This window comes from Tachysurus vachellii, chromosome 14, assembly GCF_030014155.1.
Source record: "Tachysurus vachellii isolate PV-2020 chromosome 14, HZAU_Pvac_v1, whole genome shotgun sequence".
Lineage (NCBI taxonomy): Eukaryota > Metazoa > Chordata > Actinopteri > Siluriformes > Bagridae > Tachysurus > Tachysurus vachellii.
The window spans coordinates 24,442,318-24,452,076 of NC_083473.1; the positions used below are offsets into that span (position 1 = coordinate 24,442,318).

Consider the following 9,759-nt stretch of genomic DNA (forward strand, 5'->3'; position numbering starts at 1 on the left):
AAGTCTACATTTCCAAAGTCACCGAGTTCCTGACTCATCCATCGCACCTTCCCTGACTCATCTGTTCAAACTTGTAAAGAACACTTTAACTTCCTCTAGTCATAGCTATTACTGTAGCTTTCTTTTTAGCGATAGGAACTAGTACTAGCGCACTTCATAAACAGAAAATCATTCCATACGTTATAGTGCAAACTACTGTCTTAGTCTGTGTGTCAGGGGACAGTGGAATAAATTTAAACTGTCAATTTCCCCTGTGTAAATGTTTAGATTGTATATATAAAAATAATTATCACAGAATTAATATCAAAATATGAGAATGAAAACTCATATTGAGTTGAACAAGGAATATGTCTCAAAAAACACAAATATATATGAAGTCAAAATATTTGTAATTTAGGACTGATATATTGAAAGCTACGCTACCATTTACAGATGATGGAAGCCACATGTTGGAGATGGTACCTCAGATGGCTCTGTGGATCTACAGACCAGGTTTCACCATCTTGAAAAAGACAGTGAACAGAGATTGAGGGTAGAAACATTATTAGAGAGACAAATTTATTTCATTCAACTTTTCTTTGTTGAATATCATGTACATGCTTTTTTTCTATTAATATAAAGCTATTATGTTGTTTTCTAATCCATTTGCAAAGCTTAACTGAAGAGGTTTGCGAGCAGGCAGCACGGTTTGCTGTCTCACAGCTCCAGGTCAGTTCTAAGTTCAGGTGACTGTCAATGCAGAGTTTCACTTGTTCTTCCCGTGTATGTGTGGGTTTCCTCCAGGTAATCCGGTTTTCTACCACCTACCAAAAAACATGGCAACCCGAAATTACCACGAGATGTGAATGAGTGTGAGAATGTATGCATGTTCCTCTACAATGGACTCATTCATTGTGTAACTCTCAGTTCTCACTCAGGGTTCCTGGAATCCATAGCATCCATGATCAGGATAAAGTGGTTACAGCAGGTGAATAAATGCATGAATGCATGAATGAATGAATAATGATAGCAGCGTAGAGCACCAAGTTCCTGCCTAATACTTCAGAGAACTGGACCCTCACTAAACTGATATGGTGTGGAGAGATGCAGGAAAACTAAAAGATGAGCTAAAACAGCTAGAAACAGTGTCCTCTCTCAAAATTGTGTTAAGATACATTAAATACATACACATAACTTCCCAAAGAGTTCCTCATATTACATTTGATATTAATGGAGTCTCATATTTTATGGATATTGGAACAACTTTGTACAAAAGTGATCAACTTTACCATTACAGTAATAGACTCACTAATCCTGACCATCACAAGCTCCTTATTTCTCATATAGTTCAATAGCTCCAGTGTGGTCTATATTAAAGGACTTGGTTTGTAGACAGACATCAAAAACTGTTCATGCAGCTGCAAGATTTTCCAAATATATGCAATATACATTTCACACACACTGAAATTAAAAGGTTTGGGCACACTTGATTGAATACATGTTTATTTGTCTTAACGGTATTTTGATAGGATTTTAGTGCCTTTGGTCATGTAAAAAAATTTTTTTAGGGAAAAATAAATAAATAGATTATTAAGTAAGTAGTAGATTTTTAAACAATTATAAACAATAATAATTATTAAACAATTATATTTTTGTTGAAAATTAAATGATTTCCCTAAATAGTTTCAACTGAAACTTATGAAAAGCACTCAAAAAGTGCTCAGCCTATTTGGGAATTTTAAGAAAAGCCATACTGGTAAAACTCTGTCATCAATCAGGCTTTAGAATGCCAAGAAAATGCAAAGCTTTGATCAAGATATTTTCTTGGTCACTCCACATTTATAACTTTACAGCATTCTTAATGACTTTTTTCTTCTTCTAAAATAAGACACAATAAAAAAGTGAAGAAACCTCTTCAATGGGAAAGTGTGTCATGTTCTGGTTCTGGACAGGTATCATGGTTCTGAAGTGAGGTCTTCAGATCATCACTATGGGTTAGGCATCTGCACATGCTTCTGTGTGTGTGTGTGTGTGTGTGTGTGTGTGTGTGTGTGAGAGAGAGAGAGAGAGAGAGAGAGAGAGAGAGAGAGAGAGAGAGAGAGAGAGAGTGTATACATGCCCATGTAAAAAGGTTGTTGTAAATTGTATTTTAATGATCGAGGTTAAAATTCTTAAAGATGACAGAATGTTTGTCACAGTCATTGTAGTGTCAGTCCACATTGTATAATCAGCTGCTAAAATATCAACATATTTTTTACTGCTCACCCAATTGTTATGAATGTTATATATATATATTAAACCACAAAATGTGCCACAGGTGTGTGTGTGTGTGTATGTGTGTGTGTGTCACAGGATGGTCTAGCTAATTAACTTAACTTTAATTTTCCTTTTGGATGCCATATTCTTCACTTCACATTTGACATTAAACAAATACAGAACTGTTAATAATAGGAGGAGAAATGTATTACAACATATTCATGAGAACGACCAGAGAAAGCAATTGCTTGATTTTTAATAATAAATCACTTACAGAGACCGAGGTGAACAGTGTGCATGGGGAAGCACGATGGAGAGGCTGAGACGTCTGTTGAAACTCCTTCCAGAAGTTTTTGTAAACCCTACAAAAAACACAACACAGTTTAGTCCAAATATAAAGTCCAAAGTCTACAGTATTTAACGGTTTGACAAAATTTTGAACGTTCATTACTGAGTATTTGATGACTGCTGAACGTACATTAGAACGTACATGACTGCTGACTACTGTACATCACATATATAAAGGATGTATACGTCATCGAGTATGAAATCCTTATCTTCAGCATAGATATAGAAAGCAGTGCCAAAGTTCTGCGCTTCATCTGATCACGGATAATGACTTTTCCTACACACACGCGCACACACACACACGCACACACACACACACACACACAAGTAGAGAGAGAGAGAGAGAGAGAGAGAGAGAGAGAGAGAGAGAGAGAGAGAGAGAGATTACAACTTCTCAAACAGCACGACTTTCTGTGTGCGCTCGCGTGTCGGAAGACGCGCACGGGGCCATTTACTCACTTTTCACTGTGTTCTTCGTGATTTCTCTAAAAAAAATCAATCCATCTACTGCAATAAAGCACTGATTGTTTTTCTTTTATTTTGCTTATTCTTTTATTCATTTTTTAAACAAAGTAGAGTAGATAATGTGAAATTAACTTACACGACTCATACGCTATACTCTAGCTATACTATAAGTGTTTTTAGCTTCTTCTCTTCCTGTCATACTAAAAATTGTATTGAACACGAGAAAGCACAGAGGAGAGACGACTTGAATAAGCCAGCGTGAGGACCATTGTGTAGAACTTCTCTGTACACTTCCAAAATACAACTTATATGATGACAACAACTAAGACCTGAAACACACAATACACGTCCACTAATATGATTCTCGTGATATGTTCACTTTAAATTAAAAATAAATGTTGCATCTCTGAACTCTGTCAAGTGTCACGTTTCAGGAAAAAAGTTATTTTTTATTAATAAACCGATAAAACGTTGGAGCCCCTCGTGAGTGTTGCGTCATAACAATACACGATGTTTGTTTCAGGTTCATCATCTAGTGGAGCGTCTAAAGGCATTTGGGCCTATACGTCGTTTTTTTTTTTTTTTTATTTCTTGTTTCTTACGTTTCTTAATGACGTTGTTTTCAGTTACAAGTTTACTCTGTTAGCAGTAAACAAAATGTGGTCACTATATTGCGACAACTCTTCTCATTTCTGGGAGCCATTTGGCTTCTACACAATGTCGTATAGTAGGAACATTAAACTTTGTATAAAATAAATGTTTTGATTAATTCAGTCCAGTTCTCGATTAATTAAGTTTATTCAGTTGCATTTTGTAGAGCACTTGTTACTTATTAACTTTGCTAACCGACTTATACGAGGCTTTAGATGCTACCTACCAATTTGTGTGAAATCCTACACAGTAACCCCAGGAATATTGGAACTGTGTATACCATAAACAACTTACTCATGCGTGGTAATTATATTTCACATATAAGATTTTTTTTTTTTAATTTTTACCTGTCTATATCAAAAGGCCTAAGGTTATCATAATCGACAGCGAAATTAAGGTCACGTAACAGAAGACTTGGTTTAATTTAACGCCAATTTTACATCTAGGTCGTTAAATAATCCAAGTCATTTCACTAAGGAGCCACTATAGGGTTAAACTGCAGCTACAATTTGAAAAGTTCACACGAGAACAAAATTATAGCCACGAGTTATGTAAGTAGTAGCGGCTCATTGGACATGAAAAGACACACACACAACTACGCACACACACACACACACACACACACACACACACACACACAAACTTTCTTGGCTTCCTTGGCTCCAGACAATTGACAAAATCTTTATTATCATGAAAGTATGGTTGCTTATTGACGGGGAGTGATTGCATGAACTGGAAATTATGGGGTCTGATTTGATAGGGGTCTTATAACTGCTATGGGCCGCGTGTGTGTGTGTGTGTGTGTGTGTGTGTGTGTGTGTGTGTGTGTGTGTGTGTGTGTGTGTGAAATGAATTAATGGAACAGAGGAATCTTCTCGGGGCCCCTACAATGACGTACAGACCAACAGTGACGCTTTTACTTCCACACGCTGGTGCCCTGTTATTTATATCCTGATCATTTAAAATCTAGTTGTGGTACCGTGAATCGGCGTGCATCTATAATAATGATTAAACGTGTGTACATTTTGTTGCAAAAGGGGTGGGGTCTTTTAAACAGTGTTTCCCTTCAAAGTAAGCAAACATATCCAGCCCTACTCCCAGCCCCGAATGGACATCTGTGTTTTCCCACGTGTGAGCTGGAAACCCGTTGGAGGATCTGTGATGTTTGGGTGACTTTCTGCAATCGCATTCAGATTAAAAAGCGTTCTAGCAATTGAGACACCAGATAGTCTTAACTCTAGAGTGGTAAAAAAGTTCGGCTTTCACATTGCAGCCGCAACACACAGCGGCAAATAAAATAATTTACACAATAATAATAATAATAATAATAATAATAATAATAATAATAATGAATGTAATCATATAAATCCAGGGGCTCTGTGAAGCTTCTTCCGATGTAAATTCGCTGAATGCGTCTACCGCAAATGCTTTTTGGGGTAAGGGCTTCCCAGCTAGATATATATAAACAGCAAGCCCAGACCGCAAAAAGATTCGCGAAAGACTAATTTCAGTCCACTTGCAGCTTAAGTCCATGACATCGAACAGTGACATCCAGGTGCCTCGCGCTTTCGCTCTCGCTCGTTTCCGACATCGCACTGTGTGTATCCAGATATCGGCAAGTCAAAGCACTGAAGGCTTCTCCGTGCCTAAAGTGTATTCCCACTCATTCACATTCTACGAGCACGGGGGGAGGGGGCGGGGGTTCAACATCCAAAAGCCAGAGCGCTGCTTGTGAGCGCTCTCCACGGTCCTGAATACACTCCTTATCCCGATAGTTTATTTTCCTCCTATTTCCCCCTTTTCAGCCCACCTAGCGCCCTGCCCTGTATGGCTCACATAATACTACATCTGTACGTGTGCAATAAAACTAGCACGATCTTTCTTTCCCCTTGCACTGCGATTCTTTTGTTTTAGCTAAAATGCCACATATCCCCTCAATCGAGCTATCGCTTAGTAGAGCCATGAGCAGATAGTGCCGCTGGAGTGCTCTGGGTGGGAAGAGAGCAGTCTGTAATCTGCTCGCAATAAATAGGGAGCAGCGAGGAACCTTATTGGACCAAACAAAAAATCGTCATCCACCAATCGGTGTCTTGCTCATATAGGGACCCCCCTTTTTGAAAAAATAGAAAGAAAGAAAGCAAGAAAGAAAGAAAGAAAGAAAGAAAGAAAGAAAGAAAGAAAGAAAGAAAGAAAGAAAGAAAGAAAGAAACGGGGAAACCAAATTTCATCCTAGTTGGCGCAAAAGACCAGACATTCGTATAAAACTATTTTAAAATGTGAAATTGTGCAGTCACATCTCACAGTGTTTCGTGACGCTAACACAGCACATAGAACAGTATACATTCAAGATTGAAATAATATTGCTGGTTAAGACAAACCTGTGAGCGACGGCAGTTCTTAGGCTATATAAACAAATGACCAGCAATAAACAGGTTCGAAACGCCCCATCCCAGGATTGTTTTTCAAGAGAAAACGAAAACCAGACCGCCCTCCACACGAAGAGAACAGCATGACAGGTTTCGAAAACAGTTTCCTAGCATGACCATAGAGAGTTCATACTGGGGACACGGGGGTCTCCATAAAGTAAAACTTTACAGCATCATTCATTTACTATTCATTGGATACTGGATCTATTGGTTGTATTTACAAATTAAACAACATTATCTTTAAGAAAACGTCATTTAATAATGTAGCACATGTTGCTTCAGCAAAATAAGAAAAATAAAAAAGAACAACAACGCCGGTGACTTAAAACATTTTACTTATGCACTTTCTAGGTTATAATTGTTATTGCTTTTACACCAGAAAGTAGAAAAAATTCAACATAAAAGTTATATAAAATGGCAAGCAACCATTTGTTCCTTTAGAATAACAGACTTAGTCTATATAGTATTGGTAGCTGAATTTTTACTTACCAGAGAATTTCCTGTTCTTATATCCACATAGTAATCATTTGTCAAAATTCACCACAGTCTCTGGCAATCCCTTTTTGGAACTAAATGCAAGAAACTGTACTAGGTGGGAGGGTCACGATCTATATCTGGACCCCCCTCCCCGCATGGTATACTCTCTCTCTCTCTCTCTCTCTCTCTCTCTCACACACACACACACACACACACTCTCTCTCGATCCCCACACACACACCAGTCGGAACTCATCCCAAACCAAGATCCTCCCTCCCACCCCTTAATCACAGATATTCTTCTCATGTCTTCGGTGGTGCAAAGGGAGGTTGAGGGTTGAGGTGGCTCGACGCAAAGAGTAAAAGGCTATAGAGATAACATGTGTAAATATCTTGCCCAGATGCCATTAATTGCCCAGAGGATTTTATTGGGTGGTCGTTTCGTTTGCGGACGTCTTCAGCATTCAGTCACGATTCTCCTCCTTCCGTCTGCAGCGCACAGCGACTGCATCTCCTGACGCAGCCAACGCGCCCATATTACTCACTAAAGCAGTCACGACTCCGAGAAATCTGTTTTGCCACCAAAATTACACATCCACATTGCATTATTTAAGAAGGTCTTTGCATGTCTTGACTACTTAATAAAGGAAAGCCACATAGTCTTAAGGTCAAGGTTATCAACAACGTTTTTTCGTTTCCCATGTAAGCTTGCTGAATACTATTTTACATGCCTGGTAGCAATATTTTGCCAGTTTCAGTGTCTGTTTAATGGGGATTATGTATCTTTGTAGGTATTCAATAAAGATTAATAGAACAACGGATATTCGGATAGAAAACACTCATATAAACATGACATTCACGTCGACTCTTACGAGATACATTGTTACAGTGTAACAGTGCTCTTTGGCACGACGTACCGTGATCGCTGCGCCTACCAACTGTTGTTTCTTACGCGCAAGTATTCTTACTCTACAGCATGCACTTCGACAGATTTCTGCCAAATTTCGGCGACATCTGTGTGCTGCAGGTTTGGAGTTATTAATCTGTCAAGAGTACTGGCAGACGAAATTTTGTGATTGCTTGTTATAACAGTTGTAGATAACACTGATAAATACAAAGTGAATACATATTTGCCAGCAGGTGAACAGTATTTCAGTTCATAGCAGCAAAAATAAAAACAGTGTGTTGCAGCGCTGTATAATGAAAATGACGTGGGCGGAAGAGTAATCCAAGTCAGCCCGCCTATTGCCATATTATCTTCAGCTTCTAACTGCACACTGAATTGTACGAACAAAGCAGGCGGGAAAACTGTCATGCGGAGTTATGAGTACGAAACTTAAGGATGCATTTCGAATGCCTCTAAGAAGTAGACTACTTGCGCTGCTGCGTCCATCTGCGGGCGGTATAGAAAAAAGCTATGCCTATTTGAGAGTTATTTTGACGCAGGTCAAGCAGTAGCCCAGGCTCCCCTTGACGCCACATAGTGTTTTCAGCCCAACTGTGCAGCCTGTGTGTTTCCCTCTTGTCTGCTCCGGTGCACAGCTCCTTTAGCACCCCAAGGCACTCCTTTCCCATGCATGCTTTCATCTAGTGTCCTCTTTATTTATTAAACCAACATCAGCCGGTGTTCATCTGATGGTAGGGATTTCCATTCGGGGACTTTCAGTTGTAGCGAAGACAGAAAATGTAAAATGGCTCAACAGCGCCGTCAGACAAATGAGTTTGGTCTTGCTTTTGTGGTTGTCATATTTACGATATGTGAGATTTCTGCTCGAGAGAGAGATGCGTTTTAATTTCCATGAAGCTGAGAGGAAAAAAAACATGAAGTTACAATCAAAGCTTGGATGAAGTCCATGCCAGTGGTAAAATGTTGTTTACCCCTGCGTCGTTTCTGTTCTGTGGCCGCAATGGCTTCTGTATAACCCAACACCATGCATGCACCAAACCCCGCTGCAATATTCAAGCACAAGAAGTACATTAAATCGAACACCGCTTTGAACATTTACTTACCTATGCAGCGAGCCCTTGCTGAAAGGGGAAACACACACGCACACACACACACACGCACACACACACACACACACACACACACACACACACACACACACTTTAAATCAATCAAACGTGACCACATTACACATAAACAAGATGACAAGCAAATGCTGCCTTTGATTCAGGTCTAACCTCAGCAATGTCCAAGGTTTCTCAGAATTGCAGTCCTTTTTATACTTGTGTTACCCCACTGCCTATTTCTGGAGCGCGATCAAACACTGCTGCTATTTTTAGCTCGCAGTACGAAAAAAAAAACACTCACAAAGGCATCACTCCGGAGCGTTACGTGGAGTGCATGCAATGTACATTAATTTCTGCCTCTCCAACTCCGTGCAAGGGCTCCGAGTCGGCTCTGTTGCATCGATGCAGTGGTTTTTGGTTACAATATTGTCAAGATGCCCTTTTTTTCCTTTGCCTAAAACAACTCGTAAACTAATCGGTGGAAAATCTGTTTTGATCTCGCTTGGTATGAGTTTGTTGCCGTTTCCTTCTCTTTTATCTCTTGCTCTCCCACCATTCTCTCCACTACACGCGTCTTACGCTGTGTGTCTCCATGCAACTTTCGCTCCATGCTCAAGAGAGAGAGGGAGAGAGCACGCGCGAAAGCAAGAGACAAAAAAAATCTGATTTACACTACGACTTTAACGCTTTATATATATATATATACTGGGTGTAATAACACTGAGTATAAAATAGCATACAAAAGATGATAATTAAGCCTTGCACTCAGTCTCTTTTCCTGTTGGAGGCTGCGTCAGTTACTAGGCATTGACGTCACATTTAGGCTTTCCCACTTTACTGTCTGTGGCTGTTGATTACAACTATCGCACACAGACGCGCCGTAGTGAAAGCGGTGTGTAACAAACAAAAAACAGACCACAACAAATTCAAAAAGGTTAAGAGATATTTTCCTTTAAAATCAGCATTATTAGGGAATCACATAATGTAGTGGATTGCCGTCGTGTCCAACTCGCTTTGCCATGGACGCATCCAGTTCAGGGAACACCATGTATCATTTCTTTGAACACCACATATGCATCGTTTAGCTGCTTGTTTTTAAGGCATAGCTTTGGAGCAAAGTATTAATATTATAACCATATTACACA

General features: G+C 39.4%; 1 long non-coding RNA gene across 6 annotated transcripts in view; it reads right to left on the reverse strand.

Annotated features, from left to right (window-relative positions):
* LOC132857512 (uncharacterized) overlaps positions 1 to 9,280 on the reverse strand; it is a 16,844-nt gene extending 7,564 nt beyond the window's left edge. For 3 of the 6 annotated variants that reach the window (XR_009649548.1, XR_009649546.1, XR_009649549.1), the window contains exons 1-7: positions 8,786 to 9,280; positions 8,612 to 8,629; positions 6,615 to 8,405; positions 2,714 to 2,860; positions 2,510 to 2,597; positions 660 to 803; positions 424 to 502 (exon numbers count right to left, since the gene is read on the reverse strand). This is a non-coding gene — a long non-coding RNA (uncharacterized LOC132857512). The remainder of the gene's footprint in view (positions 1 to 423; positions 503 to 659; positions 804 to 2,509; positions 2,598 to 2,713; positions 2,861 to 6,614; positions 8,406 to 8,611; positions 8,630 to 8,785) is intronic. The other 3 variants (XR_009649550.1, XR_009649547.1, XR_009649551.1) reach the window with 3 other exon arrangements.
* Positions 9,281 to 9,759: the final 479 nt, after the last annotated feature.